This window comes from Pyxicephalus adspersus, chromosome 2 (genome assembly GCF_032062135.1).
Source record: "Pyxicephalus adspersus chromosome 2, UCB_Pads_2.0, whole genome shotgun sequence".
In the NCBI taxonomy this organism is placed as follows: Eukaryota; Metazoa; Chordata; class Amphibia; order Anura; family Pyxicephalidae; genus Pyxicephalus; species Pyxicephalus adspersus.
The window spans coordinates 148,286,408-148,310,342 of record NC_092859.1 but is presented as its reverse complement, the minus strand read 5'-3'; the positions used below and the strand labels follow the sequence as shown (position 1 = coordinate 148,310,342).

At 38.0% G+C, this 23,935-nt stretch overlaps 1 protein-coding gene across 1 annotated transcript in view; it reads left to right on the top strand.

Moving 5' to 3' along the window:
• Positions 1–10,445: 10,445 nt before the first annotated feature.
• The window catches only part of ANPEP (alanyl aminopeptidase, membrane), a 54,132-nt gene continuing 40,642 nt past the window's right edge, over positions 10,446–23,935 (top strand). Inside the window, exon 1 of the mRNA XM_072399136.1 lies at positions 10,446–10,688. The gene's annotated coding sequence lies outside the window, so the exon portion shown is untranslated. The remainder of the gene's footprint in view (positions 10,689–23,935) is intronic.

Genomic DNA, 23,935 nt, shown 5'->3' with positions numbered 1-23,935 from the left:
TTTTTTTTTAGTTAGCTTGGCCCTGTACTGTTTATTCCCTCTTCTTAGTTCCTATGATGTCTGTAGGACCCTGGTCCAGCACTCACTAGTTAGCAGGCCCTCAATCTAATGCCTAACTCTTCACCTATAGCAAGGTCTCGCTCAGCCTCGGGAGAATGGTTTCATCTCCCAGCACATGGTGGCCCCCCAGGACTTAATGGACAAGGGATGGCATCGGAGGAAGGATTGGCAGAGGACTAGGAGCCCACTGATTAAGCAGTACAAAGCTCTACAAAGGGAATTCCAGATTATAAAACAAGGTCATATATGGGTAATCAGTCCACCAGACGAGGCACAAAGGGAGTAGCACAAGCACGGTCGGGGTCACAGGCAAAGGGTCAGTCCAAACTGTGTACGATCGATAGGTCAGGAAAAGGCAATGGTCAGCAACAGTGAATCTCACAAAATACACATCAACAACAGATCAGCCTAGCTAAACGCTACCACAGGCACTGATCCCTGGGAGCAGGGAGTCTATAAAGCCCCAGCAGCCAATGCCAGCGCAAGACGGAGATCAGGAACTATTTTACTCATTAGTCTCAACACAACTCCAAATTCCCTTTAACTACACACAGAGGCAGAGCAGGGGATGCCAAAGGGAAACCAGGGATGCCACATCCTGCAGTACAGTGGACTGGCAGATAATTGCTATTTCTTTCCTTCTGCTGCAAGCGACACCAGGTGCGCTGTCCTCCATTGGTCTACAGCACGGGATTGCTGGCCAGATAATTGTTTCCTAACAATGTCATTACAGGGGTTGCAAAAGACTTATGTTTGAGAGCCAGGAGGAGGAGTGCAAAGTTTATGCCAGTTTCTGTAACCAATGACTATTCAGAGGAAGGGGGAATGTATGGCACGGAAACAGGAGTTACGATCTCTGTACTTCTCTCACAGCTCATCCTACAGATAAAAGCTCTTGAGAAATAAGTGAGAAAGGAAGTACAATCACCCTGCTCATCTNNAGATGTGGTCTGACCAATGCTTTGTACAGGGGCAGGATTATGTCTCCATCTCTGCAGTCTATTCCTCTTTTAATACAAGAAAATACTTTACTAGCTTGGGAGATCTTTATCTTTGTCAACATCTTTTTGTCTGATCAAATGTCTGTCTGATCAAATCTTTTTCTTACTTTTCTTACTTATCAAATCTTTTTTCTACTTATAAGAATAAATACTATTACAATACATATTCCAACCATAGTGCTTAGGAAGACAAATAAGGCTGCCAAGAAAAATCAAGGAATAATGCCCAGTAAGTCCCATTTATTAAAAACACACTCATAATGGCTGCTTCTCTGAAGCCCATTTCACACTTGTGGTTGCAAACTGCAGAGTAGGTTACTGCCAGGCAAATAGGAAACTGATGCTTTGCACTCAGAAGCAGCAACCTGCACCATGGGTTAAAGTTCTTGCATGCGTTGCTTTATATGTGTGTGCGCATATACATCATGTGTTTGCGATGTGGTTATTCTTACGAGTAATTTAAACTTCATGGCTAGAAGCAGCATGTTGCTTCCAGGAACTGCACTGCAACCCCACCACAACCATACCCCACAACCATGATGTATGTGAATACTTGTTGTTTGGTTGTAGATTTTTTGATGCCTTGCAGTATAACAACAATGCTAGCAATGTTCAGATCTGCTGGATCACTAATAAAAATCAGTGTGGTTAGGTAAGGTTGAGAATAATAATGGAAGAGAACCAAACATGGCCCTTCCAGCTCTTATATATAGGAGGTAGGTTAGTTGTTATTAGAACATTGTGGAAACAGCAAATTTATGGCAAGATTCATAAAAGTGCAGACACGTATTACAGACAAAAGGACCTTGTTTGTTCTGGAAAAGAAAAGTGAATTTCCTTACAGAATCTGAAAAAAATGCATGGAAAATTAAAATGAGTAATTGTAGCAATGTCAACAAGGCCAACATTTGCAGACACATCTACGGGATGAATTCAGGACATTAAATAACTACAAAGCTGTTCACTAATATTTTATTATTTTGGTTTGCAACGGAATGTAAAAAGACCCAGCATGTATTATATTTGAAAAGTGATTTTATTTGCACCATTATTAATAAATTAGACAAATTAGGCAAACTGAAGTTAGGGAGATTTTGGTACTGGTGGCTTTGTTCAATGATTTGTCAATGCTTAGGTCCAAAGCTCAGTGACCGGTGCTTCTCTGCTGCTGTCCTGTGGTCCAAGTACACAGACTGCAATGATCAGTGTGTGATAGTAAATAGATGAAAAGAGAATTTCTCTCATCTTGAAACAATTATGTGTTCTGATTAAAAGCATGCATGTCTGCTTAAAAAATAGGCATGCGCAGAAGAAGCAGCCAGAGCCTCTGGGCATGCGTGACGTAGGTATCCATGGAGGCTCTGTGATCCCATCCTGTCTTGATCATCGCAGATCACGCAGATACTGTCCTGGCTGACAATTGGACTTATGACTCCACTGAGCCGCCCTGCACTTAAATTTTATGCAAATTTTAAAAAAAGTACTTTCAAACTGATTCTGGGTAAATGCCTTCATCTTTACTTACGGTGGAGGTTTCAAAGTCATGCTGCAGTAAAACTGTGTCTTAATGTGCCCCCTCTAATGGAATCTTCAATTCTGAAAAAGCCTTTATTTATTCACCACTGGTAAGTAATAGATAATAAACCTGGTATAAATTCTGGGTTACCCCATAATGGGATCGGGGGGAATGAAGAGGGCGTCCTTTTGCTTTATATTCCATATTGTTAGAGGATCAGTCTGTGCATAATATAGGGCAGCCTTTCTCAACTATATTAACATTGGGTAACCTTTGACATATTTTTCAGGATACATAAATAATATATGCCCAGCTCACAGTAAACTAGCATGATGGTCAGTAAGAAGAATGCCTCTTACATCGCTGGCCAGTGAATGATCATTACAGATAGCCAAAAAGATCATTGGTTATGGATCAAGGAACCCCTCACAACTTTTGAAGGAGCCCTAGGGTTCCACAGAACCCTGATTCAGAAACAATGATATAGGGGTAACAACATAATGAGACTGTGGAACAGGAAAGCTCTTCAGTCTTCTTAGTCCATTAAGGACAGTGTACTTGGATGGTGGTGTGTGATATCTGAGCAATTTGTGCCGTCTTATAATACAGCAAAATATTAGGTACACCTAACCCTCATTCTCCCAAATAGTTTGAATGCAAATATAAATGCTTTACTGATCCTAGGGCTTTTATCACCATGGAAGAGGATTCAACTAGTCCAGTAGTTTTACATGAACAGATTCTTTTGCAAACCTTCAAAGAAATCACAGGAACTAAGAAGAAGCAAAAAACCATTCTGGGTTTAGGTAAATAAAAAAGTAACAAAGGACCAATGACGCAGGAAAAGGGAACAAGTGTTGAGGGTAATTCAAAATGCTGGTTGAAGTTCTGCTTACCTTAAAGAGGAACTAAAAAAAAATACACTTACCTTCAATCCTGCAGGCAGTCCGATTCATCCAGATGTGTCTTGCATCGGGTCCTACATTGTCCCAGCATCTGTCCCCAACCCGGCACTCTTCTCCTCTTCTTCTTTGTTCCTCATCCAATGTCACCCAACCCAGGAGCGAGGTCGGGTGATGTAGGTTGTAAAAAAAAACTTGCCGATCTCACTGCACATGCGTGAGATTGGCAAATTTTTCTCTTTGCACGAAAAGGCTCCTTCTGCGCATGGGTATGCATCCAAGATGATCGGGCATGCAGGAAGGAGCACCCAGGAGCCAGCCGGGATGTGTGACATAGGTATCCCAGAAGGCTTTGCACTTAAAAAACAACAAACAACAGAATTTTTTACTTAAATCCTTTTATGTAAAGTGAAACTTCTGAGTTTAGGTATGCTTTAAGGGTGAGGCTTTGCTTAAATAAATTGGATTTAGCGTTATCATTTCCGGAAAATGTGGAATGAATTATTTTTTAAATCAATCATTTAACTATAACAGTAAAGATAGACAGGAATTTTTATATAAGTGCTTTTGATTAGATCCATACATGAATGACCACTGGCTCACCTCCTTCTTATCATCACAGCCTAACTGGAACCACAGAATTGCAATAACATTCATCACAACAAAGGTAAGCAATCAGCTTTAGGCTTATTGATGGTGAGTATTGAGTTCTATCACAACCTGACAGCCAGAAGTAGTTGACTTTGGATGATTTGCAGCGTTTGCTATAAACCAGACCAAAACCCAGAATCCCCAAAGACAGGGAGGAGACATGGAGTAGAGGCCAGAATAATATTAAAGACTAGTTAAAGTTGAGCTTTTGCTAAATTCTGCATGGATGCATAGTATAGAAAAAAGAGTTGTGTTTCTTTTTAACACAATAGAGTATGTTGGACCTGCATTCCTTTTTAGAAGGTGAAATTAGTAAAAGGGTTTTCTCTACAATACAATAGGTACAATAAGAAATTATAAGTACAGCACAATAAGCAATTTTTTAGCAAATACAGCAAACACATCTTGAAGGATATAAATTGCAGCAGAGCCATTCCTTGAATTATAAGGACCTGGACCAAGTGTTGTGTGCTCTAACAGATGATGAGGGTGAGTACATTGTGCTGATAGTTGAAGGGTCTTTAAAGAGCATTATTATTATAACTACCCAGTATTTATATGGCGCTGACATTTTACTCAGTCCACAGTCACATCACTAGCTGTCCCGTATATGGGCTCACAATCTAATGTCCCTACCATAGTCACATGGTATTAACACAGTCTAAGGTAAATTTTGGGGGGAAGCCAATTAACCTAACTGCATGTTTTTGGAATGTGGGAGGAAACCGAAGTATCTGGAGGACACCCACACAAACACAGGGAGAACCTGCAGACTCCATGCAGATTGTGCCCTGGCTGAGATTTGGATCTAGCGCTGTGTGCCACCGTGTGCTCACATAGTTAAAATGAACATAAGCATAAGCAACATACCTGCCTGATCACAATTTTTAAAATATACTCACCTGTTCTTGTTCTGTCATGGGCACTGCTACCTTCCTCTTCTTCTCTTTCTCATTTTGTGATCTTTGGTCATCTTGATTGGCAGGGCCGGGGTGGTGTAACTCCTGCAGTCCTGCATTCAGTCTCAGCAGCCCCAGGGAATGCCGGGATACCCAGCATATTCAGGAGTCATAGGCTGAGATGTATGCTTTATTGCAGAAGGAATATCCCCAGTCCCTTTCTGCAATAAAGACTTGGCTGATAGCAAATTTTGCAAGCAGAACTCTGATTACGCTTTAAATAGAACCGGATCCTAATCATTGTATACACGGAGCCCATATGTCACAGTCCTTGCAGATAGAAAATATGCTTTAATACCTGTGCCACAAGAGCCATAGTCACATATTAAAAAATGTAACTCTTTTATTATATATAAATTATTCAACCCAATAGGAGCGGCTAAGTCTCTTAAAGTTCTCTCCTTTGTTACGGCACCAGAGGTGACCAATCCAGAATCCTCGACCCAATTACACTGACAGATTAGCCAGGGTAATATTACATTTATTTGAAGGCAAGAAGCCTGAAAAATTATAAATATGCAACAGAAAATCAATAATTCTCAAATGTATATGGTAAAGGTCTTTGCTTCTCCCAAAACTTCCTGTAAGAATCCTCAAGCGCACTCAGTGGAGGAGCGACAACATAGATTGCGAGCAGATATAAAACAGCCACAAATACTAATTATAAATAATTGTATGATCTTCCTGACCAGTGGTACAACATGTCCCAATGTATTATGTGTTGGGGCCCTAGGTGTCAGCTGGAGTGTTCCTAAATGGAGTATTTGTTACATACAAAAGTGATAAGGTTGTAAATATCTCACAGAAGAATATTCCAGAACACTAAAAGGCTGGTGGAGAGGTCATTTCCTTTAAACTACATCAGACCAAGTGATAACAACTGAAAATTTTAGGCCACAGACTGCTCACCATACTGTGGGCAATGGGGACCATTCTAGTTGCAGTCTCTGTCCTTATTGCCCTCTCCTCATGCTCCTCTTTTTGCTCTCTGGGGGTGGCACCTGCTCCTCAAACTTGCAGCCAATCACAGTCCTGTGCTGCTCACAAAGGAGTCCAGACTGCAACAGCTGTCTGCTTTGTAGTTCCTGTGGTTATTAAGTTCCAGTGGTTAAAGCAGTGGTTGCCATCAGCTGGTGGTTCGCAAAAAAATTTTGGTAGTCCGCTGCTCCGGCCAGTGCAACCCCCAGGGGAGGGGCGGAGAAGGACCCCGCTGGGGGGGGGTGCACAGGCCAGAGCCGCGGACCATATGGATTGTAGGCATTGGGCAGTGGGCAGGTTGCGTCTCTGGACACAATCCCCTCACTCTCCCATCGCAGGCTTGCTAAACATCTTAGGGGGGAACTATAGCACAACTTTTATTGTGTCCATATGGGGGACATGATCAGCGGGGTCAGGAGAAGGACCCCTCTGGGGGGCACACCGGCCAGAGCCGGGGACCACCTACATTTTCTCAGTTGGCGACCGCTGCCATAGCTTGTAGAACCACCTTAAGCAGCAATACATTGAAGTAAACGTTTTTTGTATGCCCTTTTAGTCCCTTACATTGGGCCTGATTTATTAAAGCTATAGAGGATATACTTTGATCAGTGAAGCTGGGTGATCTATCAAACCTGGATCTGGTCCACGACTGAAAACATTTACTAACAAATAGAAATTGACTTTTAAGAGAACTATTCCAGGTTTGCTGGACCACCCAGCTTTACTGATCAAAATGTAAACCAGGCCCAAAATTTTGAAGACATTTTGTCCCACTCTTTTTTACATCATTGCTTTAGTTCAGTAAGGTTTGCAGGCATTCTTGTATGCACGGCTCTCTTATGGTCCGGCCACAGCATTTTGATTGGTTTGAGATCTGGACTTTGACTGGACCATTGTTACACGTTGATTCTTTTTTTTTTCTCTTTTTCAACCATTCTGTTTTGCTAGTTTTGCTGGTTTGCTTGGGGTTATTGTCCAAAGCAAACCAATTTTCCTAGCAGGCCATGCTTTAGCTGTTAGGCAGGTGGACTCACATTTGACTTGAGAATATTTTGTTTTACAGAGGCCTTTGTGGTTGACTCAGTGACTGTAAGGTGCCCAGGTCCTGTGGCTGCAAAACAAGTCCAAGTGTTCTATTTATAAAACAGGGAATTAGTCATTCCCTCAAACATTCCCCCCAGTAATTGATTCCCAGCAAGGAATGCTTGAGTGAATGTCAGATTTCCTGATTTAAAAATAGAGCCCAAAATGAGTGTGCTGATACGCTGGATTTCTCTAGGCATTGCCCTGTGAATTATGTCCAAACACAGGACATTGTAGAGTCTAAGATGCAGCTCTTGGGTTTTTTTCAAATTCTTGAAACTCGGAGTAGTCTTACCTTAGGGTGAATTTTCTGAGACACCTGCTTTTGGGAAGATGGGCAACTGTATTGAATATTTTCCACTTGTCAAATATTTTTTTTCACTGTAAAATGATGAACTTCAAATGTGTGGAAATGGCTTAAAACATTCTCAGATTGAGGGGCAGCCACAACTGATTTATAAGATCATTGCTGCCGTCTTTCCTCCTTGGCATTGTGTTAACACACACCTAATTTGAAACCAGCAAATTACCAAAACTTCTGCTTTTTAGAGGTTACACCTACTGATGATAAATTAATCAAGGCTATATGAATAATGACACATGGCGGCTATTTACCTTCTTTATTCCTATGGTAAAAGTGTACTTAACTTTTCACACACTTCACCTACATTACGACCCCAGACATTGAATCATGGCATACTGTAATGTGTCATTGTTTATCTAGGGTTGTGTTTGCCTAACTTAAAGACCTGATAATGGCAAGATAATTTTTATTAGAATTGAATACATTTGAAAGTGCGTGTACTTTATTTTTCTCAAGACTGAATATAAATTTTATGCAAAAGTTGCCAATAAACTAGTGCCACCAAGACAATATATGATATGACAAATTATTCAGATGGTGATAATGACCCAGCAGAGGTTCTCATTCTTCCCTACACTATGGGAACAAAACAAGGTTGTGTTTTAATACCCAAGGCAGTGTTTCTGAACCAGGGTTTTCTAGGCCCTAGGGTTCTTCCAGAGGTTGCTAGGTTTTCCTCAACAATCAGCATTTTATAGCTCTCAGGTTAGTATAAGTGACCCCCAATGAACTTTTTGGCTGAAAAGGGTGAAATTCTTTCCACTGACCATTACACTAATGTACTGTAAGCTGTGGATTTAGTAATTATAGAAGGGATTCCATAAAGACCTGAAAGATATTTCAAGTATTCCTGCACGTTAAAAACATTGAGAAAGGCTAACCCACAAGACTAAAATTCTGGCAAAAACTACTCATGGGCCCTTGAGATTAGAAGGCAGCTTCTCTTTAAACATAACAAGTTTAGCAAATTAAATCATAGATTTTGTTCCCTTTTACATGAAAGAATACAAAATAAAAATTTTAGGAGCTCCGAAGAAAACTGACTCAGCTTTACATGCCAGATGTTGGGTTACTCGAGGATACAAAATTCATGTTGGCATGTTTCAACATAATAAAGATTTATTATGAAATGTCTACTCTTTTATTTTTGTAAACCTGGAGCTCAGGTGGTATTAGGTGAGCAATAAATATATCCTAAGTATAGTAACTATCTTAGTCTGTACAGTCTGGATATCTCCCTACGTATGAAGATACGCAATGCTGTTATTTTTTCTCAGCATGACGACTCTACTACTTCCTTACGTCACATAAGAATAATAGGCAGTTTTGATCTTCTTACAGAATTTTCTTTTATAAGACATTTAATGCACTAAGGAATCCAACAAATGTTTTAATAACATATATACTGCATGCTAAGAAATTTATAACATGTTCTGTAAAGTTTTCTGCATTCATTTTAAATGGAAAAATAAAGTAGGGAATGGGAACATTCTTGTTCCCTAGCTCTGTATACCTAAGTAAATAAATAAATAAGTATTATCAATGGTTTCAAAGGCTCAGAGCAGTACATATAAGACATTTCAATCCTATTTACATTCTGTCTGGAATTCTGGCGCTGCTACCTAGTGCCATGTCAGGAAGAAAACTCTCATTACGCTCTAAAGCACTGGTGCTGCTGGAGGGTGAAAGAGGGTTTTCTATGGGGATAGAGGTATCAGACACCTGTCTACGGAAAGTCTAAGGCTTGTATGTAAAGGGTAGCCTATTAACCGAAGATTGAAGACTAATTTTCAAAAGTTTGAACAAATTCATGCATTTTGCTTTTTAAACGAGGGTCCAAAAGTGTTACTTTCCAGAAGTTTTCTATTTATTCCCAAAAAACATTCCACTCACAAATATTCACACATCTACTATTCAATACCTGACAAGGTGCCATAATCATTTCATTACAACTGACCAATGTGTCCAATTGCAGATGGTGAAAAGAAAACTATTAATTTATATGACGGAGCAACAGCTTGACAATTGTGTCCCAAACCCTAAGGTTCTATGTGTTTAGTATAGCATGGTAGCACTTCACAGATGTATGAAAGGTTTGTACTTGGCAGTCTTGTTGTGAGTGATGGGAGAAGGTTCTGAAGGAAATAAAAAGTAGAGGGCCAAAGCTGAATTTGTCCACTTGCTGTGGTGGTACCTCGGCTTCTGCAGGTCTTGCTGGTCAAGCAGCTTTCCTGCTTTTTATACAAGTTGTTCCTTTAAGGTTTTATAATATTTGGGGGTTTGGAGAATAAAGACTGCATGGCAATCACTCATCTAATACTTGAAATGCCCCAGTGTGGCTGATTTCTAGAATTCTAGCCAAGAAATTGTTGAACATAAGTTACTGTTTAGGCACTACTGTTTTAATGAATTATGGTACTCAATACAATTCATTGCTGATAAAAATGGAAATGGCCATCAGTCAATCTAAACGGGTTTTATTGTCTAAATTAAATTAATATTATCTATATAATTCATATGTAGAAGGTGGATGTATATGAATCACCTTTTTTTAGTCTATTAATATCAACAAATGTAAGAAATAAATATGATAAGGCCACTCGTTGACCAAGAATTCCAGGAACACCGAATGTAATCCTAACATATGAATCACAATTAATATTTGCTTAGGCATTGGCTACTGAAGGACGCAATAAAAGTTATGTTTTTTTCAGCAGTACATATAGCTGATTTTTAAAGGACTTTAAAATATATTACATGGGTTATAGGTTCCGTATTCTAAGATTAGCCAATGGACAAAATCAACACGTATCGTACAGAAGAGGTTAACTCTGGATATGTGCTGTTCAGGCAGTAGGTCAGGTTACTAGCATTTATGTTGAGAGAAATTCTGCCTACCCTGTTTCTAATTTTGAGAAAGAGAGAGGGAGAGAGAGGAAGAAGTTGAATTTACAGCAGTGTACTACACACACATTGTTGAGTGAGTATCTATCTGTGCAGGAGAAAAGGCTGACTTGCAGAAGTTAGAAGGATCATTGGATGCAATCACTTTCCTTTCTGATTCCATGAGCTAAACTTCCACAAAGAACAGATAAACTTTATATAGAGCACTGCAACTTCTGATGGGACTCAGAATCCTCTATGCGGGCGACTCTCTGGAATGAATTGACAAAGGTAAGCCTGATCCCTTGATGGTTTATGTTTCAAGTTCCGTTTGGAACAATCCAGTATTCTCTTTAGGGAATATGAATTCAGTGGGTTATCTTTTCATTCCCACAGTTTATGAATACTTAAAGTGTGTAAATAATTATTTTTCAAACATCATGTGCTACTTAACCTACAGTATTATGCATGTATTGAAATGGTACTTTTGATAAAGTTTGGTTCATTATTAAAAAAACTTGATAAAAGCCAATATCAAAAACCAATACCTTCAAATAACTATAAATGTATACTGTAATATAAAATTGGTTAATGAAATTGCATTCTGATAGCATAGAAAAAAAGTTTAGGGTGTTACCAGTTCATTTAAAGTGAATTATTAGGTCACTTTGCCAAATATACCGAAATCATTTAATTTACATCGCTGCGTAATATGTTGGTGCTATATAAGCCCTGTTTATTAATTTTATTATTAATAATAATAATAATAATCATGTGCAAGGAAACATAAAAAATGATATTACTTGTACATGATTGGATGATTCATGACCTCATTCACTAAGATAAATAAAATAAAACTTACTCAGAATTAATTTACTAATTGACCAGCCCAAACTCCTTTAGTAAATCAGCCCCGATGAATACCATTCATCTCCCAGTACACAGTTATAAGACCTGATGCTTTGTACAAATTATTTACTAATGCACTAGAATACAAAAGTTAACGTATAATAAAAGTACTGATCATTACTTCCAATGTGAACAAAGTAAACTGTGATCAATAAATTGGGATTTAGTGATGAACATACATTACGGTGTTTTATATATGTAGATTTTTGTTCTTGTGCATATTGAACAAGGAATTACTGTAAAGGTATGCAAGATCTTATGATCATTTTCCTTTAGATAATTATGTGATATAGCAATTGTTCTGTGCAGTCTGCTAAGTATATGCTGCTACAAAAACGTACACAGTGTAGTTCAATTTACTAACCAATTAAATAAGTTTTAGAAACAGGTATTTAATTCCAAAATCTAAAGTTTTTGCCCAAAATCATTGGCAGCTGCAGTTTTGATGGAACAGTCTATTAAATATTATAAAACCTTGTTCACCATCACCAATATTGTGGCGAAGATTGCATTCAACCTTCTCTGTTGTAGTATATCTAGGTATACAGCAGCTTCAAGTCAATAGCACTATAAACTGTACCTGGTTGAGAAACTCAAGCAAAGCCTTCTCACAGAATAATATGATGTCAATGAATCTTCTCTGATTGTAATTTGACTTTTTACCAGTCTGCATTTATCACAGGTAATGCTTTTGTTAATGGAATCTGCTGTTTTTATTAGAAGATAGCCTAAAACTCTGTTTACACCGATTACTTGCTGGCCTATAGAAATTTCCCAAAGAACTGGGTTTAAGGTCTTGTCTTCATAAAACAAGGTGGGGTAGAAAATTTTGACTTTTAGTTGTGTCTTCCTATCAAATGGATTACTTTATCTATTTAAGTAAATATATTGTTGCTTAGTGAGGTAAAACAGAAGCTGTAAGCACGTAGTTGATTTAATTTACATATATAGCCTTTTACTCTTTGTACGATGTTGACAGGGGAGGAATTAGCCTTTTTCTCCACTTGTCATGTGAATCAATGGGTGTGTGCAGAAGATCTGATCTCATATACTAGTGTATGGCACGGGACCAACATCTGCATGTCTAAATCAGTGTTACTCAAACAGGGTTCCTTCAGAGGTTGCCAGGGGTTCCTTGAACAATGAGCGACTCTTGGGTCAGTTGAACTGACGCCAATGATCTTTTTAGTTATCTGTAAGGGTGATAATCTTTCCAATAGCCAGCAATGTAAGAGGGATTCTTCCCGCTGACCACCATTGTAAGAAGGGGTTCACTGAAGACCTGCAAGTTATGTCAAGGGTTCATCCATGTTAAAAAGTTTGAGAAACACTGATCAAAATGCACAAAATAGAAAGGAAACGTAAATCATTAGAAATTATCACTTGTTGATCCAAGTGTTATCCAAATCAAGCCAAAACAAATTAATTTTTTTTTTGCCTAGATGTACTCTGCATGCAAAGTAGGTAGACAGACATGTTTTGTTTTACTATTCATCTATGTAACCACTTCTAAGAGGATGCAATAAAATTTCCAAATTCCAGTCCACATTCCCCAATGTTTAAAACAGATCACATATCAAACCCATCACAACAGTTTCCATGTCTTGTTTTGGATTTCATTGTTCATGTTTTCCAATTTTGTGTAAGATTATACCAAACATCTTCACGTACAGCTTTAGATTGTTTTATATAATCAACTATAGAAAGTTCATGTCTTTAGGTAAAGATTAGGAATAAGCAGCATTTTCCAATCACAATGTGAATTTCTAGAGAAGCCACACATTTTTAGAAATGCATAAAGCCGGAAGCGATTGAAGTCATTCTGAATTACTGCATCTTTAATAAGATAAGTCAGTTAATTATTAATAATATTATTAATAACAACAATAATAATAATAATAAACATAATTTTAATAGCGCCAACATATTTTGCAGCGCTGTACATTAAATAAGGGATTGCAAATGACAGACAGTGACACAGGAGGAGGAGAAGACTCTTCCCAGAAGAGCTTACAATCTAGGATATAGCATATCATATAACTCTCAGACTTTCTCAGTTAATTGTTGGCTAACAAAGAACAATATTCTTCTACTATTTCAACCACACAGTTACTCGTTTTTATCTTTTATTTCTATGTATGGCAATAGGACCCATAGTCCATACCAAGGAAACCATTGGAAAACATAGGAATGCATGAGTATATATGTATCCAATGTTAGGATAAATTAGATGGCTTTATGAAGTACTAATACATGAATTCATTATATGGAGCCTAGACAAGTCAATGGGGCTTTAAACACCCACTAGAAGTATATGTCCTGCTTCCTAGACTTTCTGGGAAGTGGAGCAGCTGAAATATTGCACAATCTTGTGTTTTTCTAGCAGTGTGTTTAGTTTTGTGTAAGCTGTAATTATATTTGCTGCTCACATGATAACTATATTCTTTTATTTATTTAATGAAGTCACACAGTGAACCTATGTTTCTGGCTTCTGGACATTTTGTACCGGGCTCCAGAACTAAATATGACTTTCTTTTCTATACCCAGGAGAAGGACCAGAGAGGTAAGAGTAATGCATTACAATGTAAATGAAAGAATGCAAAGCAGACAACTTTCTCCTGGCTGTTGAGGTTATATTTGTAACAGCTATACACCTCTGAATTGCACATTTTTATTTGTTATCAATCAGCATTTTACTTATTTTTACATGACATCAAGTTCATGTACTAAGTAATGATTAGAAGAAGAATCAAAAGGAATATTGTGTATTCTAATGTTTGTTCGGCATCCTTATTCCTAGTGCTGGACCTCACTTACTACAAATACATAGTATGCAATCATTTTACAGAATGAGCAGCATGAAATTATTAATGTTTAAATAATGTTATTTTATTTGAAGTGTTAATTCATTTGAAAACTTGAACAATAATGGCGCGTGTAATAGGACTGTGGGGCACAGTAAACAATTTCTGCTATAAGTCTAGCTGAGTGAAGAATATATAGAGAATATGTTTGGCCATTATAGACAAAAAGATAAAATTATACATTCAAAACTGAAAGTAGGGAAAAATACACTTAAATTATTTCTAGTGGATAGAAACAAAATACATTTTTTGGTTTGAAAGAGATTAAAGAGCTTTTATTGAATACACAGATACCAAAAAAATAAACCTCAACAATTTGTGGTAAAGTAGAAGTAAATGTATCTGATCTATGGAAAAAAAAGGGTGAAGCCAGAGTGTTCAAGACAGAATAGTTGCAGAGAGCCTACTGGGATACATACGTTACGCATCTCAGGACCCTCCTTCCGCACATGCCCAATCGTGGCCATGCACAGAAGGGGCATTTTACTACATTGAGGGGAAATGAACGCCTTTCAAACATAGATAGTGAAATCGGCATTCTTTTTTCCCATTTACAGCAGGCTAAATCACCCGAACTCTCACCTGCACAGTGCAAGATCGGGTAACGTAGCCAGAACAAGGAGAAATAAGGCTGAAGATAATGGCACCTGGTGCTTCCTTGGTGCCAGGATGAAGGAGAATTCCCGGACGGCGTGGGACCCAATCAAGGACATCTCTAGCTGGATAGAAGGATCTATGTAATTAAAAGTAAGTCTGAGTTTATTTTTTTTTTAGTTAGTTAGTTTAGTTCTACTTTTATTGGCCAAGTTTATGTAGCTCCTGCACATGCGCCTTGAAGTTTATTAATTCTGGGCAGCCAACTCTGCTGGGATCATACACTGAGCTGTGCATGCATGGATCAATGTACATAAAAACTACTAACAAGTAAGTTTATTCTATTACAGAAGTGACTTAAGCTGCGTACACACTTGCAATTTTTATCGTTGGAAAGGATCTTTCACGATCCTTTCCAACGACAAGGGACTGCACGATGCATGAACGATGCTGTACATACAGCACCGTTCATGTTCTATGGAGATGGGAGGGGGAGAGCGACGGAGCGGCACTCTGCTGCGCGCTCTCCCCCTTCCCTTTCATTAGGATCGGTCGTCGTTCATCGTCCGTGGATCCGCCAGGACGGTCGTTCGGACGATGGACGACACCGACTGTACACACGGCAGATTTTCGCCCGATATTTGGCCGATGCCCATTATCGGGCGATAAAAATCTGCCGTGTGTACGTAGCTTTAGTCTGTCCCTTGTGCAATACTTATAGCTGCTCCAGTGCTCGTTCCACAGCTTCCATATGGGGTTTGGTGGTGGCAGCGAAAGAATGAAACATAAAAATGGTGTCAAAAATTACCGTGCATATCGAGCTATATTAGAGCTGGGAGGGATTCTTCTCTGTTGCTCCTTTGGTGAGATTTTCCTTTGCTTTCTGTCCCGCTGGCCAGCGTTTTAATGATGGAAAACCTGAAACAGTGACACAGACAGACATATACAATTAACAGAGAATTTAGGTTTTTCCTTATTTTCATCTTTTTCTTTGTTTCTGTTGGAGAATTTTTCTTATTTCCTGTTTGGTAAAACATTGTCAGCAGGATGGAATGTGATGGGAAAATCATTCTACATTTACCCAGATAGCAATCTAAGAAATCTAATCTAAAACTAAGAAAAAATGTTTTAAATTGACATAAACTACTAATTAAACACATACCAGGCACTTGTTACTATGCAATAATTTAATATTGGATGGAGACCTTATTAGGATAACTTTATGAGTTATTTAAATCTACAGTATTAGAGCCTTTTTAATATTTCCATGGCTGAATGAATTTACGTTTCTACTGTCCAAGTACTAGTTATCCAAGTCATGGAAAAACTGGCAGACATTCACTTTTGGTGCCGTTATTCTTTTTCCAGTGCTTAAAAAACCGAGAGGAATCTGTAAAATTGTTGTCTTGATGCCAAACCCAAAGTAAACAGCCAGTTTTTATTTACACTGACCCTGCCTCTGTGTCGCCTCTTACTGCTAAAATCAAAAGTATTTTTTGGGATATAAGTCTTTATATTGATGCTGATTTAAAATATATTGTTCTCCTTTTTAAATGCATCAATACACCAATGACTTGATTTATTAAAGCTCCAGGACTGGAGAAGATAAACTATTTTAGGTAGATCTGGATAATCCAGCACACCTGGAATGGATTTTTTTTGGATGTTTTTAATCCTAGACCACATCACCCAGGTTCTCCCATAATAGCTTACCTTCACCAGCCTTGGAGAACTTTTAAAAGTATTATGGAATGATGTTTTAGACATTTTTTGCAAGGAAAAGATGATTTAGTACTAGTTCAAAGCCCAGTCTATATATGTACCATCAGTTCCTGGGAGATTACTCATATATTAGCTGTTCTAGCAGCATTTCTTAGACAACATTACGTAGTTTACCTACAACAACTACTTCTTGATCAGGAATGCATGATTGTAAAGGCTAAATGAAAGCCTTCTGGCCACCATAAACCTGTCACACATATTTAGTGAAATTGGCAGATGTTAGACCTAGAACTGGCTACATAAATTTGTTTCTGGGTCTGATTAGCAGCTCTAATAATCTCCATCTGAAATTTTCCTTTTTTTGAAGAGTTTCAGTTCAATATTTTTAAGTCCAATCTATAAATCACTGCCGGAAGCACAGGGACTGAGAGTTGCAAAGCAATAAATTGGAAGCAATAAAATGGTAGTCCTGGTGGCTTTGTCAGGGACTTTTGCATTATGAACAATTAAAATATGTGAATTTATCAGAAAAGATCAGGCCAGACTTTGGGAGCGTGACTTTGTGCTTATTGAAAACTAGAAATTCCAGTTCTTTAGGTTTATTAGTTGTTTCTCAGGTGGGATCAATTAGAAATTAAAAACTCCACAGAAAATCAAACTCATCTTACTTGAAAGACTGAAAGATAGTCATTTAAAATATTGTCCTGTACAATATTTGGTGAATGCACTGATATGTCTGGACAATCTTACATGATTAGCATATATAAAGTAATAGGAGCATGTGACATTGAGGGGAGTACCAATGTTAAATTCCCCTTTAAAGATACAGCAGTAGAGGCTAGAGTCCCTCTTTAGGGCCTTTGTCTAATAGTATGGAACATAAACATCAGATAACCAGTACATCCCTGCAGATCTGCTAATTTACAAAGATTTTTGTGTGGTCAGGTGTCATAAATAGTGTTGGTCGAACAGCTGAGTGTTCGATTCTGCAGCTATTCTATCAAATAGCCCGAAAATATTTTTCGGGTGATTGAACGCCGAATTTGAACACCATTAAAGTCTATGGGGGGGGGGATTCGGGACTGTGTTTTTTTAGGGACTGTGTAGAACTGCAAAAGCAATCAGGGGAGCGGAATTGCGGAGTTTCATCTGCAGTCACAGCTGATTGAAAGCACTCCGTGCCTCCTATCAGCTGTGACCGCAAGTTCCCACGCTCCCCGGGCTGTGTGGCAGGCGCAGCACTATAAGGTGCCTTGTGCGCTGTGGCATTAGAAGAATTATTATCTCTGTCTCTCTTTACTCTGATCAGACTGTCTTTACTCTATAATTCCTCTAATACCGTTCCATAAAAGTAGTAGGTTTAAAGAGCACACCAAATACTTCAAATAACTTCTTTAATAACTTCAAACTTTCTTCATATAACACTGCTGATTCTGCAGCAGAAAGTCTATGTACAAACATGTGTTGAATGAGGTATCACAAAATGATGGTTGAAGTTGGTTAGTTTGTTTGTTTGTTTGCTGGTAATGATAATGATAATGATAATTGTGGAACTTTTTTGGCCTTTTGTCTACTTCTTTGAAACTCTGGCTGTTCTCTTTTCTCTCTCTCCCTCTCTCTCTCTCTCTCTCTCTCTCTCTCTCTCTCTCTCTCTTATACTTTCCTTTCCTGCCTATGTTAACAAAATGCATATATAACTGTTATAAACATTCACAACCATAAAATACAGTGATAACTCTGCGTCTAGCTTAAGCATATGAGCATATGAGCTGTATAGTGGGGTTATTGGCAGCTTTAGGTGTATACAGAATATGCTGCACTAATAACCTAGGACAGGTTTTAGCTGGCCAGCTACAGGCTGTACTTATCAATGATAAGTACAGCCCAGTGACCGTAAGAACTGAACTCAAATGAACTCTCAATGGAGAAACCCCATTAAGAGTTCATCTGGTGTTCGCTTTTTTTTTTTTAAATATATTTTTAAACACGAATTTGCAAAGTCGAATTCTGTATTTTTCGGGTCAGGTCTAAAGGCCCGAATTTGAACTGCCATTTTCTGGTCGAATATAGGGACAACCCGAATTTGAACATCAACAGTAGTCATAAAACTCAGGATTTGGCAGATAAGGGTAGTGAAGTAACATCTGAGCTGTGTTCAGGAACACATTTATTATTAATTGTAAATAATTAATGAATTTTTATAATACAGCTCCCTACAAAGTAATAGGTTGCTACTTCATAGTCAAATCATTATTGTGAGCATTTTGAGACCAAGAACTAGTCTCCTAGGCCTCAAGAAAGCCTGGAAACCCCCTTTAGCCTGTTCTGGTGATTCATAAGTCCCAGACCTGCCTAGTTTGGTCTCGTTGAACTCTATGTTTTGTGCTAAATAATAATCTGGGGGTTAGCAGTTTAAAAAACTTGAACCTGTGGAAATATGAACTTAACTATATTAGGAGCACCCTAGGTGTGTCCACAGAGTATCATAATCAGTGTGAACACATCCTCCCAGCCCGCCTATGACTTGCTCTCATTGGATAATCATATTAGTCCCTCTTCTTGGTATTGGATTATAAAAAGCCATGTAAGCCCAGCAGAGGGAACTCTCACTGAAACCATCTTGTTGGTAAGAACAACGGCACTGACTCATTGAGCACTGCAGGAAGCCCAGTGTCTGTCTAATAACTGAACTTTGCACCCGCAACCTGTACCAAGGCAAACCAACTTTTACCTAAGTATTTTTTGCTTAAATTGTTGCTGAGTGTTCTGGAAAATCTATGTGAATGGCGTAGGCTGAGAGGCGATCATCGCAGAGCACTAGGTCTGTCCCTTTTAAATACATTAGATTAGCAACATGTTAACAGTCCACAATGCAAGTCAATATCTTGGCAAAGAGAAACTAGAAGAGCTAGAAATATAAAAGACAACACATTCATCAAATCTTAGGGCGTCCATTGATTGTTTTGTTAGCAATTGTCTGGTTCATTAAGGGGTCTCCAAACGAACCATCAGAGATGAAACATTAGATCCTAATTAGGAAGATTTATTGGTGCAACAGAGAAAATCAAACCAAAGTTAAAGCACAGAGATTCTAGCTAAAACATGGAAATACATCAATCTTTATAGGCATATATGATCAATCCTGTATATGAAGGCTTAAGCCGTTATCTATCGTGGTTATTAAGCAGATTGTTCAAAAACCTATAAGTCCAAATAAGCATAATAGGTCACAAACAGTTATGGGGGTGGATAAACCATGTGTCTAACATTCTTGGCACAGAAATGACTGTCCCGCCATCTTGGATTCTTGTATAAGCTTATTCTAACCACAAGGGTCTCTTATCAGCCTTCAAGGCCATCCTGTGTTCAGCTTTCAGGGTCATCCCACTGACTGTTCCTAGTTTCAGGTGCTGCTGTCTGAAAACAATTAAACAAAGCAGTAACGTTTTTTCATATTTTATATTCTATATATATTTTTTCACACAATCCGATACAAGGAAATAGAAGGATACATTCCCATCTACAGAACAGGTCAACCTGAAGTTTGGAGGCCATTATCTATTTTTTTTTTTCTCTTGGAAAAATGTGTTTGGTAAAGCTTGGATGATTGCAAACATCCTATCCTGGTCTAAAATAATCTGGAGTTTTCCAGAGATTAGTATTGGTTACTCTTTATCAGAAAGGACCTCTTGATACCTCTCTTAGACCAACCTATTGAAATGGAGCATTCATACAATCCATGTATGTTTGTATCTCTCTGATATAGATGTTTTGGGCCTAGAACATGGAGTTAGGGGAATTGGCTTCCCCCCTAAAAAATTGACCATAGACTATATTAAAGAGATATGACTGAGGCAGGGACATTAGATTGTGAGCTCATTTGAAGGACAGCTAGTGACATGACTATGGATAGTGCTACAAACCATACCAGTGCTATATAAATACTAGATAATAATAATAGATGATTAATTTATAAATAGAACAAAGGTATTTCATGCGTACAGTGTTTATTATTTACTCTTATCAGTATGACTGACCACCCCTGAAACTCCTAGGTAAATTAAATCATTTCAGATTGTCAACACCACCACTTCATGATCACCAAATGAAATTGTATAACAAAGCAGGAAGAGGCATTGGGCCTCTTAACTCTTAAATACACCTAACTTGAAATGGATTTCTTAAAAATAATTTGCTTTTAGTTGGCAGATGTTTTCAATCCAGGACCAGATTCACTCCAGTCTTGGCGAGCTTTAAAAAATTAGGCCCATTAAGACAGTCCAGAGCACTTCCCCAAGACACCAGGCGGTGCAGTAAGAAAACAATTAATAGACGATTGGCAGCAAACTTAGAGACCAAAAATGGCCATTATGAGGACAGACTGGCTCCAACAGAAAGCTTCTATATCAACAAGCCCCCAATCTATTTTACCAGGCAGTCAAGATGACGCAACTTGTAGCATCTTTAGATGTCTAGGTCCCCATTGCTTAAAATACATAACAATTTCTTAAATGGCAGCCACAAAGTAGCATAGTTTGGAGAATAACCAGGCCCTCTAATTTCGTTTGGATCATTTTCAGTATGCGCACAGAATGATAGCAGATAATGGGAGCCCCTCTACATGACCAGCCTTCTACTGGTATAACTATAAATTGTGTATTTATTCAATGCTATTAACTTGTTTCGTAACTAAAACGCTTCCATACCCATAAAATTGTATAGATCTTTTCCAGCATGTAATAATGTCAAAGAATGTCAGAATTTGTAGCATGACCTGGCCCTGCTGTTTCTAATTTAAATAATGTTTACTGTTTAATACTTTGCAGGCAGGCAAAATGTAAAATTGCAGTATTGCCACGATGACCAGAACCATAATGGGTTTTCTCAGGAAACATTTATAGATCATTTCCTGTAAGCATTTGTCAGTACCACCTCTGCATGACAAGATACCTTCTACTTCTAATACAGAAAAACATATTTCAGATAATTTATAGCAGGAAGACAAACATGGCAGACCACAGCTGCAGGAGGACGATCTGGCCCTCATTGGTTTCATGTTTTTAATGTACTGGTACTTTTATGGAAAAATGCAAAATGTGTAAGTGCTTTTGCAAACAATCAAAATACATTTTTCTGTTTATTACAATATTATAATTTAATTTATAATTTATTAATAATTAATAAAGGTGTACATCAATTTTAAAGGAAAGTACAATTCTTTTGTTATTTACAGACTTTATTTTCTAGAAGCACACAATATATTGTAATATAACTATAACAATAAAAACATTTACCAACTAATAGTTTTTTTTAAGAAATTCCCTCCAAGTTTGCTGGATCATCCAGGTTCTCCGATGATGATCTATCCTCTCTATTCTTGTGGAAACTTAATAGACCAAGCCCTATGTCCCCGTGTCCCTCCCTCCTCACACACACAAAGGCAACCAACAATTTTTTAGTAAGTTTCCATGTTTTTATTTCACCAACCACATGGACCATTGTGCTCTATGGTTGATGAAAATGTATGTTGTAATGTAGAATCACTTTGTAGAAAGCACTAGAATCATTAGTCATGTGATCAAAAAAGTAAAAAAAAATGCAATTAATATTTTTATTTCTTTATTTTTTTTATTATTTTACTGCGTATAAACAGAAAACGAAAATATATAAATATTCTTCTTGTTCATCATTTGGACAGTATCAGTTCTTCTAGGTACACCTACACATCTAGGACACCTGGCCACGTTTTTTTATAGAAACTCCTTTTAAACATATACCTTTTTTACACGGAAGAACCCTTGAAATAAATAACAGGTTTTCAGGGAACTCCTGCTTTATCCAAACAACTCACAGGACATTTATGAAAGGTCAGTAGGAAGAATGCCTCTTACATGGCTGGCCAGTGGGAAGAATGTCACCCTTACAGATAGCCAAAAAGATCATTGGTGTCACCTAAACTGATCTGAGAGTCACAAATTGCTCATTGCTCAACGAACTCCCAGCAACCTCTGGAGGAACCCTGGTTGGGAAACACTGATCTAGACTTTATAAGGTGCCTCTGTCTCATGTCATCCCAGATAAAGTCAGTGCTGTTGAGATCAGGACTATGTCATCTCTCTTCTTTTTTTCCATAGGGGATAATGCTTTGGCTTTGGCTGTATGTTTAGGGTCATAATCCTGCTGCAGAATAAATTTGAGAAAGATTAAATGCCTACCTAATGGTATTACATGATGGATAATATCTGGAAGTATTTTTTGGTTTCAAAAAGACCATTAAATCAAAACTAAACCCTGCATTACTCACCTGTCCCTGTTCTTTTGCAGGGCACCAAAATCTTCTTTCTTCATTATCTCCTTGCAATCTTTGGTCATCTTGATTAGTTGGCCCCGGATGACATAAGCATCATGAGGTGCCTGGGTTATTCATTCCTGGCACACACAGAGGAACCCAGGAATGCCAGATATCCTGGCAAACAAAGCTGTCTCTGCATAGCTGAGATTTTTGCCATAAACCTAGAAGGATCAGGCTGGATGGAGGGATTATTACAGAAGGAACATTACCTGTCCCTTTCTGGAATACCCACCTGCTCATGTAATCTTTTGATTGAGGATTGAGTGAGAATAAGAAATATTAAACATGAGGTGTACATCTACCATTGTTATTATCCAAGCATTGTAATATTTATACAAATCTCAAATTAAAACAACCAAATAAGATGAAACCAAAAAGTCTACTCCCATGATCACATGTCGATCCCCATCTTTAAACATTATCAGGGAAGAATCATGTAATCCTAAAAGTGGAACTTTAGATTGCCAACACTTTGTGCACCAATGTACCCACTTGCCCTTAAATATTTCAGATGGATCATTTATTTATTATTATTATTTTATTATTACATAGTATTTATATAGCGCCATCATATTATGCAACGCTGTACAAAGTCCATAGACTTGTCACTAGCTGTCCCTCAAAGGAGCTCACAATCTAATGTCCCTACCATTGCCATATGTCTTTAGAACAGTCTAAGGTCAATTTTAGAGGAGAAATGTGGGTTTTCCACTTCAATGGGTGGACTTGAAATTTGCAGCCCCTGCAATTTGTGTAAAGATACTCCCAGGAGATTTTTTTAAACCTCAATGCAATGATTGGGCATTGAATAAAGGCAACCAATATAAGAAGCATCAATAGGGAGGCTCTTGGTTTAACCGGACCCCATGGCTATAAAAGGAGGCACAGAGCAGCCATAGTGTCAGAATACTAGAAGCATTGTTGTAGAGAAAGCATAGAGAAAACTCACAAACTGCATAAGGAAACATTGGAGTCAGCTAGGGAACTACGCTTTCATTCTGGTTGCTAGCTTTTTGGGAATTTAACCTCATTTCTGTTTTTTTTCCTACTATTGAAAGCTTATTACATTTTGTGGTTGATTTGAGGTCAGCAGCTAA